This window comes from Montipora capricornis, chromosome 14 (genome assembly GCF_036669925.1).
Source record: "Montipora capricornis isolate CH-2021 chromosome 14, ASM3666992v2, whole genome shotgun sequence".
Taxonomy (NCBI): Eukaryota; Metazoa; Cnidaria; class Anthozoa; order Scleractinia; family Acroporidae; genus Montipora; species Montipora capricornis.
The window spans coordinates 2,129,679-2,137,500 of record NC_090896.1 but is presented as its reverse complement, the minus strand read 5'-3'; the positions used below and the strand labels follow the sequence as shown (position 1 = coordinate 2,137,500).

Sequence of the window (7,822 nt, the reverse complement as noted above, 5' to 3'; positions counted from 1 at the left end):
TAAAGAAAATTGCACTCAGTGAGAGGAGGACAGTATGAAATGGTAGTGGACCGGCTATGTGCTTTCAAAATGGCGGTCCATTATGAACAAGCGTATTACACCTCCCAAAAAAGTGCCTGCTCTGCAGGCTACATGCCTCACACCTTGGCACACGAAGAGCATCGGAAACCATATTCTGCCCAAACACGAATGCCAAATTAAAGGAAATGATCAACCTGTGAGACCTGTTGCAAGTAGGAGACCAGCCACCAGAAAGAGTCTCTGATACCACACAAGGCACCCAGCCGACCCTGGGAGCATGTAGCAGTAGACCTCTTTGAACTCAACAACTGAAAGAAAGAGTACATGATCACAGTAGATTAGTACAGCAATTTCTGGGAGATTGACCAGGATTAAAGGACATCTCATAGTTCAACATTATTATTTTTTCATTATGATTTGTTTTTTACTTTTGATTGATAAGACGTGGAGAACATTAAAGATTTGCATGATTAAGAGAATAGACAGTGTGCTGGATGATTACAAAATTAATGATTGCTTTAGGAAGAGACACTTTTCAAAACAGGAGAGATGTTACAATTATATGTCAATCAATCTTCCATTAGGATTATGATATGTATCAAGTTCATTCATCAATAGTTGTAGATTTTGATTATAAAAAGTGAATTGACTACTAAACTTATGTGCTGAGCTTATGCTTATTGAAACAATCTTTCAAGGCCGGCCGCTCGATGAGTGGCATCACCATTAAGACAAGAAATTTTCCAAACACGTCTAAATTTCTTGATAGAATTTTTGCTGATCTTTGTACCATCAGTATTGAGCAGATCTCGAATAATTTTTAGAAATCTTGACGTTTGCTGGGAAAAAGAAAAATGATAAATACCTTTATTAATTAATTGAATGTGCCTACCATTGCAGATTGTAAATGCGGCAAATATGCATTATGGATGTGATTGATCGATTTACAAGAGTACGCAGATTTCTTTGACTAGACACTTCAATATAGTTCCTTTCCTTTCCTTATTAGACCATTATTATTCCAGCTACACTGGCTACCACATAAAATTTAAAATTCTTTTACTGTACTGTGCTGTGCAACATAAATAGGTGTCCTTTTTTAATTGAAGGCTTAAAACTTTGGTCACATAGTTTTGAAATACAAAGAAAAAGTAGGATTGATTTTTGGTCATAGTAGCACTTTAAAAGAATGAGGGAAATACATTGTAAGGATTTAAGTGAAGACAAACATTAATTATGTAGACATACAAAGTCACATTTATACACAAAGAGGGGTGCAGAGCATTATAGGGCAATTCGAAAATGCTTCCATCTCTGCTGAAGTGAAGTAAAACCCTGTTTTATCAAGTTTAACAGCATTTTGTTTTCCCAAACGTCTGATTTCTTTTGACAGGTGTGTGGTCACCAAGCCCATTCTTAAAGTTGCCAAGCGAGGGGTTGACAAAATAATACCTGCTGGAGGTCAAGTCCCAAGAAGTATGAAACATCATGTGAATTTTCCGAAAGGTAAACTGCAAACTTGAGATACATGTATCCATACTTGCTTTGAACAACTTATCAATGATCAACAAATGAGATGAAAATGAATAATTATATGAATTACCAAAAGAAAGCCTGAAAAATTCAGGTTTGAACTGGCTTGGAAGGCATGATCATTTGGGTTTGAGACGGGGCCTTTGGTTTGTTGCCCCTATTTGATGAGACTAGTAAGAGAGTAACCATTTGCAGAAGTCATCACATTTAGGTATATGGTAGTACGGTACTTTTTCCTCAGTTATTTGTATTGAAGGCCCTTGAGTGTTGGTCCAGCCGGAGTCCAACTCACAACCTCTCACATGGTAGCCACTATCCATACAGTATTAATTAATTTTGTTCAATTACTGCAACTGGTGTTTTTTTTACTCCCTTCCCTGTTTGAAAGGTATCCTACAGGGCCCAGTTGTTCGGAAGCCTTTTAACTTAATCCAGGATTAGGGTAAACTTTTATTTCATGTTTTCCTACTTTTTGGTGATACAGTAGTTTCTTTTGCATATTTTTGTTTTTCAAAATTGACATCTTCTATCGTAAGGTTTTGCCGAATATCAGCGTTGAAAAACATTTGGGAGTACAGAAATAAACTCATTGGTTAACTTTTAATCTGGGATTAGCGTTAATCGGCTTTTGTACATGTACTGAGGAGGCATTTTATCATTATTTTGATAGCTGATCTGCCTGCTCCATTTTCCTAGCAAAGGTGTTTGTAGTGTAGGCAGATTAGAGTACAATATGAAGAAGCTGTTGTCTTAAAGGAGAAAAGTAGCATTGAAGGCACAAATTATTCCCATGTCCATAAACTGTTTTTAGAATTTGTAGTGTGGTACAGGTAGCACAAGCAATGATTATTCAGGACTTCTGTTACAGGTTGTGTTGTTTTAAAATCCACAGATCTAAGATATGTGCTTATGAATCTGTACATGTTGCTGTGAAGAAATTTGAGTGAGACCATGGTCTGACGTGGAGCAGTTCCCTAACATTTTGTTTGGCATAGTGATATGGGGAATTGTTATTTTCATGGAACGCAGAACATTGCAACCCAGGTATGTCTATGTTGAGAGTTATCTGTGTTATGATAATTAAATCCTCATGTTTGGATCAAGGCACATCCCCTTAGCACTGACAATAATAAATATATGGTATTTTAATTGTTTCAATCTTTAAAAGTTCAAGTGAGTACAGGTTCTGCATCAGTGCTACGACTGATCTACACTGTATCAGGCTAAATATCTTTAGTTAGTAATCAACATTTCGAAAGATCTTTAGTGGAGTTAACATATTCAAAAATCATTATGTAACCATAACTAAAGGTAATTGCTCCCTTGGATTCCTGAAAAGAAATCTGAAAGTATCTTGAAGTTCATCACATGAGAAGGCATATGTGAGGTTGAAGAGTTTCACTGAGTCTAGTTTGTTTTGGCTTGACACTGTGGCATATGGTATACCTGTCTACTCGGCTCCTTGAGCTGTGTAGACATTCCTGGAGCAGTAGACTCTGGGACATCAAGACTAGGCCATTTTGGAGTGGTATTTGATGGCTGTGCTCCATGGAAGTTGGAGAGCTTGATCTGCTCAGATACTCCAGGAACTCAATTGGTCTAGCCTCGTAGTCCTTTTTATTTATAGCTCACGGCTCCCTGAATTTTTTTTGCCTGTCTGATATCTTAACAGGTTTGTGGCACAAAGGCCCCTAGCCCATGATATTGTACAATGCACTGTGAGTTGAGAGGGCATAAAGTCAAAATAGTCACAAATGCCTGCTGGAGATCCATACCCCCAGCATAATTACCAGATTCCCAAGAAGTACACAACAGCATGTGAATTTTTGGAAGGAACTCCAAGCTTAAGGTATCCAGACTTAGTTTGAACAATTTATCAATGAGCAACAGATGGAGGATCATCCCTGTTATCTCAACTGAAAGTGCCCATGTGATCAAAATAATAATAATCAATTTTTATTTTTCTTTGGATTTCAAAACTATGTTTAACTAAACACTGCTATGACTGTTAACTTGTTCATTTGAACATACAGATTACAACAACGTAAGCCAATTGCAAGGAGCATTAAATCTTGAGTCATGGTTGTTAGTGTTATCTATCATTCCCCATATCTTCTTTTAATCTTGGATTTTAAAGTTCCTTGATGTGGGTATTATAGTAGTATCTCTGAGGATCCATGCCCTATTCTTTGTGAACAGTGTGTGGGTTCTTTACATGTACCTGTATGTTGCGATTCTTCCTATCCGAGAAGGCTAGAGAGTCTAACCATGTTGTAGATGTTTTTATAAACACACCGTTTTCTCCCTGGTTATTTGAAGACTGATCCTGTACCGCACTTAGATACATGTATCCTAGACAAGGATGGCATAGCTAACTTGCAGGAAGAAATATACATGTAACTGGTGATGTCTTTTTTAATCCACAGATGTAAGAAATATGTACTGATTTAATGGAGCAGCTTCCTATGGCAATTGTGGAAATTATTGTTTTTCATGGAACATAGAACATTGGAAGCCAGGTAAGTCATCTATTATGATGAATCCCCAAGTTTGCAGAAGCGCCCTCTGTATTGACAATAATATTTATAGAGGTTTTTGCATTAGAAATAACATTTGTTCTTGCGAACCATGTAAATAATTATTTTGTTTTCACCCCGTTTTGGAATATGTACATAGCCAATGATTGTATATAAGAGTAAGTGGAAAATTAACATGTCAAACTTAGTCTTTTTTTGGTGGAGGTAAAAGTGATGTTTTGAAAACATGTGTGACTCATTGGTTTATGTTTTACTGTTTGAAGGAAGTGTTCAATTAAGGATTAATTTATTGATTTTTCCAGTAGCTTTCATTTTTTCTGTTAATTTAAGTTCTTATTTTTGTTTGTTTTATAGAATTCCATAGAGGAGAGAAATCTCGGATGTTTGAATTTGTTTTTTAAGTGGTAAGCATTTGTTCTTGTGAGAACTTTGAAGTTTACAACTCATGTTTGTACAGAAATTTCAGTTGATAAATGTTTCATATTACAAGGATAGTTTTAGTTTGCACGGACAATTACATTGTGTAATGTAAAACTATCCTTTCAATAATTATGTATATTTTGTTGTTACTAGCATAATTAGCACTTTTTCCACTTGTAATGTTTTGTACATTTATCAACTGAAATGTCTCTAGAAAACGTCCTAGTTTTGTGGTTGTTGTCTAAGATCTATCTTAAGAGTTTCAGTATTAAGTGTATGAAAAAGAAATTGATGTTGTAATAGATTTTTTTTGTTGCAGATTGTTTAATTCAGGGAAGAAGGAGTTATTATTTTTTGGTAGTAGATTTTTACGTTAAGATTTAATGTGTTTTCTTTTGTTGGAGGTTAATTGCTATCTAAAGATTTGCATAGGAATTTTATGTATAAAGTGTAGTTTTTATTTATAGAAATTTGGGGCTGTTTTCTTTTTTTGGAATTTCATGTAGTTGTTTTGCGTGGGATTGTTGCGGAAAAAATTTTTTCAGGTGTATATTTGCAAATATTATAAGTGTTGTTGAGTGAAAAAAAATTTTACAATTTTTTGTGTGTATTAGGGTTTTTTTTGTCAGAAGTGTCGTTTATGTGTGTATATATTATTTTTGTTTTGCGTGGGATTGTTGCGGAAAAAATTTTTTCAGGTGTATTTTGCTGTGTATTTGTAAATATAAGTGTTTTTGAGGAAAAGAAGAATTGTTTGAAAATTTGGTACATATATTAAGTGTTGATGAAAAAAAAAAAAAAATTTGTGTATATAAAATATAAGTCTGAACTAGGGTTTTGTGGAAATTCGGTATAATATAAGTGTCATTTATGGAAAAATCTGTGTGTGTATATAAATATATAAGTCTCAAGTAAGGTTTTTGTTGAGGTAACAAAGAGGTGAATGAAACATAAGTTTTTATTTGTATTTTCGTGGATGTATTTACAAATTGTAAGTAGTTATTACAAAAAATGTTTGCTATTAAAGATCATTTGTTATATATCTAAAGTGGTTCTTGACAAGTTAATCAGTTTTGCGGGAAGAAACAATATCTCTCAAAAAAGAAATGACAGTTTTCAATTTACAAAACATGTCATCTTCAGTTGCAAATGAGCTTTTTCAATTTATGTTATAAATTCAAATGTACAACCGTTGAAAAAGCTCATTTGCAACTGAAGATGACATGAGTATGTCGAAACATGTTTTTACAATTGAAAACTGTCGTTTCTTTTTTGAGAGTTATTGTTACTCTGCTATCTTTACGTCTGTTAAGAAACAATATATAAAAAGCGTACATATTAGAGGTGCCGGTTCTGGATGAAAGTTAGAAGTGACCTCGTAGTTATCATGACAATTTAAGCAGTTATCTCTTCATATCGTCTTAAGAGATAACTGCTTAAATTGTCCTTATAAGTACTAGAATCAGTTCTATCTATCATCCAAATCCTGCACTTCTAATATGTACGTTCCATTTATTAGAAAGGCGGATTATACACAAAAGTTAGAAGTGAATCTCGCACTTATCAGGACAATTTATGTCTGTGTAAGAGACAGCTGCGAAATCGTCGTGATATGTGCCAGGAACACTAATAACTTTCGTCTATATCCCGCACTTCTAATAGGTACGTTTTATTCTGTGTTGCTTTCTGTCTTAGTTGGTTGGGTTTGAATCCCGTTGGAGCAGTTATCTATGAGAGACAATTGTCCACATATACGCTTAATGAGTGCTTATAACTTACGGTCATTTTGTAACTGATATAATCAAGCATACATATTAGAAGTGCCGTTTATAGAAAAAAAAATAGAAGTTATTCTCGCACTTAACAGCACAATTTAAGTCTGTTTAAGAGACAACTTCCTAAATTGTTCTGATATGTGGCATGAAAACTTCTAACTTTCGTCATTATACCGCACTTCTAATACGTACGTTTCATTGATTGCTCCCAACTCGAGTGTGTGTGGCTTTCATTCTCAGTTGGATGGGTTTGAATCCCTTTGGAGCATTGCATGGGTTCGAATCCCGTTAAAGTCGCCTGTATTTTTCAGGTGTTTACAAGAGACAATTGCTTAAATTGTTCTAATTAGAACGAGGATCACTTCTAACTGTACAAATAAGTGTGGTAAGATGAAACTCTTGCCAAGTTACGAAAGACTCGCTGGAGCAGATTCGGAGCCACTTTACATTTCATAATTACAAGCTCCAAACATACTTCAGAGAAAATTTAACATCTTGACAGAGATGCATCTTTATCACGATTTAAAGGAAATTTAGGATTCCCCTTGTTGTTGTGGTAACTTGCGAGGAGTGGTCTTACGTTTAAATCGTACGCGCGGGTAGAAACGGAAACACGGTGCTAATTTTGGGTAATACCGAGGAGGGGCCAGGAAACGCAAGGATATAAAGGAAATAGAGTATACCGATATGGCTTTGGTAACTTGCGAGCAGTCGCCCTTTTATCCTCAAAATATTCGCGCGGGTGCAAATCGAATTGGTAATACAAAGGGGAGAGGGGTAATTGGTTGCTTTCTTGTGGAAGAGTGCATTTTCTCTTGAAATCTTCTCGGCACCTGAAACGAAAGCAAAAAGAAAAAAAGCTTGTAAGGTATTATTAGCCGTACAAGGAACTCTTGATACTTATTTTCTTGGTGGGTAAAGGAGGGCGGGAGTATTCTCATTTGCATTTTCATTTTACAAAATGAAAGTGTGGTAACATGAAAGTCGGAAAAGATTCGCTGAAGCAGGCACTTAGTTTTCCATACTTGAGTGATGGCTCGAAATTTATTTCAGAGCAAAATTTTATATCTTCCCTTTTATCACTTTCGAGCAATAAGACGAGAGATTACCGACTTTCCCATGGGAATCTAAGGATTAAAGGAAAACAAAATGTGGTGTAATTTGGTGGTAAATTGTGACCAATTCTTTTTTGTTTAAACCAAACGCGCTCAGAGAAAAGTTGCTGCACAATTCGAAACTAGCCTATTCACTGTCAACATGATAGCATAGCGGACAGAGGAACGTGGAGAATACAATGGGCCTTTTGCAGCTGGCGATCACATGGTACAAAAACCGCCATACTGAAGAGCAAATTGTGCACTGGAACATCTAAAACGAAGAACAACTTAAATTAAGTTGCTTTGGTTTAGATGTCCCAGTGCGCAATTAGCTCTCCAGTGTGGCACTTCTTTTTACCATGTGATCGCCAGCTGCAAAGGGCCATTTACACCTGGAAAAACAATTTTGGTTTTGAGGAAAGGCCACGAAGCACAAGGA

The 7,822-nt window shown here is 35.6% G+C and overlaps 3 long non-coding RNA genes across 7 annotated transcripts in view; 1 reads left to right on the top strand and 2 right to left on the bottom strand.

Moving 5' to 3' along the window:
- Positions 1-3,930, bottom strand: part of LOC138032337 (uncharacterized) — a 9,155-nt gene extending 5,225 nt beyond the window's left edge. The window contains exon 1 of the long non-coding RNA XR_011128356.1: positions 3,776-3,930. This is a non-coding gene — a long non-coding RNA (uncharacterized lncRNA). The remainder of the gene's footprint in view (positions 1-3,775) is intronic.
- The window catches only part of LOC138032335 (uncharacterized), a 17,161-nt gene extending 11,608 nt beyond the window's left edge, over positions 1-5,553 (top strand). For 2 of the 3 annotated variants that reach the window (XR_011128350.1, XR_011128351.1), the window contains 7 exons: positions 1,415-1,527; positions 2,447-2,598; positions 3,227-3,403; positions 3,981-4,073; positions 4,446-4,495; positions 4,831-5,056; positions 5,210-5,553. This is a non-coding gene — a long non-coding RNA (uncharacterized lncRNA). The remainder of the gene's footprint in view (positions 1-1,414; positions 1,528-2,446; positions 2,599-3,226; positions 3,404-3,980; positions 4,074-4,445; positions 4,496-4,830; positions 5,057-5,209) is intronic. The other variant, XR_011128352.1, reaches the window with a different exon arrangement.
- Positions 5,462-7,822, bottom strand: part of LOC138032336 (uncharacterized) — a 31,798-nt gene continuing 29,437 nt past the window's right edge. For all 3 annotated transcript variants that reach the window (XR_011128354.1, XR_011128355.1, XR_011128353.1), the window contains one exon: positions 5,462-7,119. This is a non-coding gene — a long non-coding RNA (uncharacterized lncRNA). The remainder of the gene's footprint in view (positions 7,120-7,822) is intronic.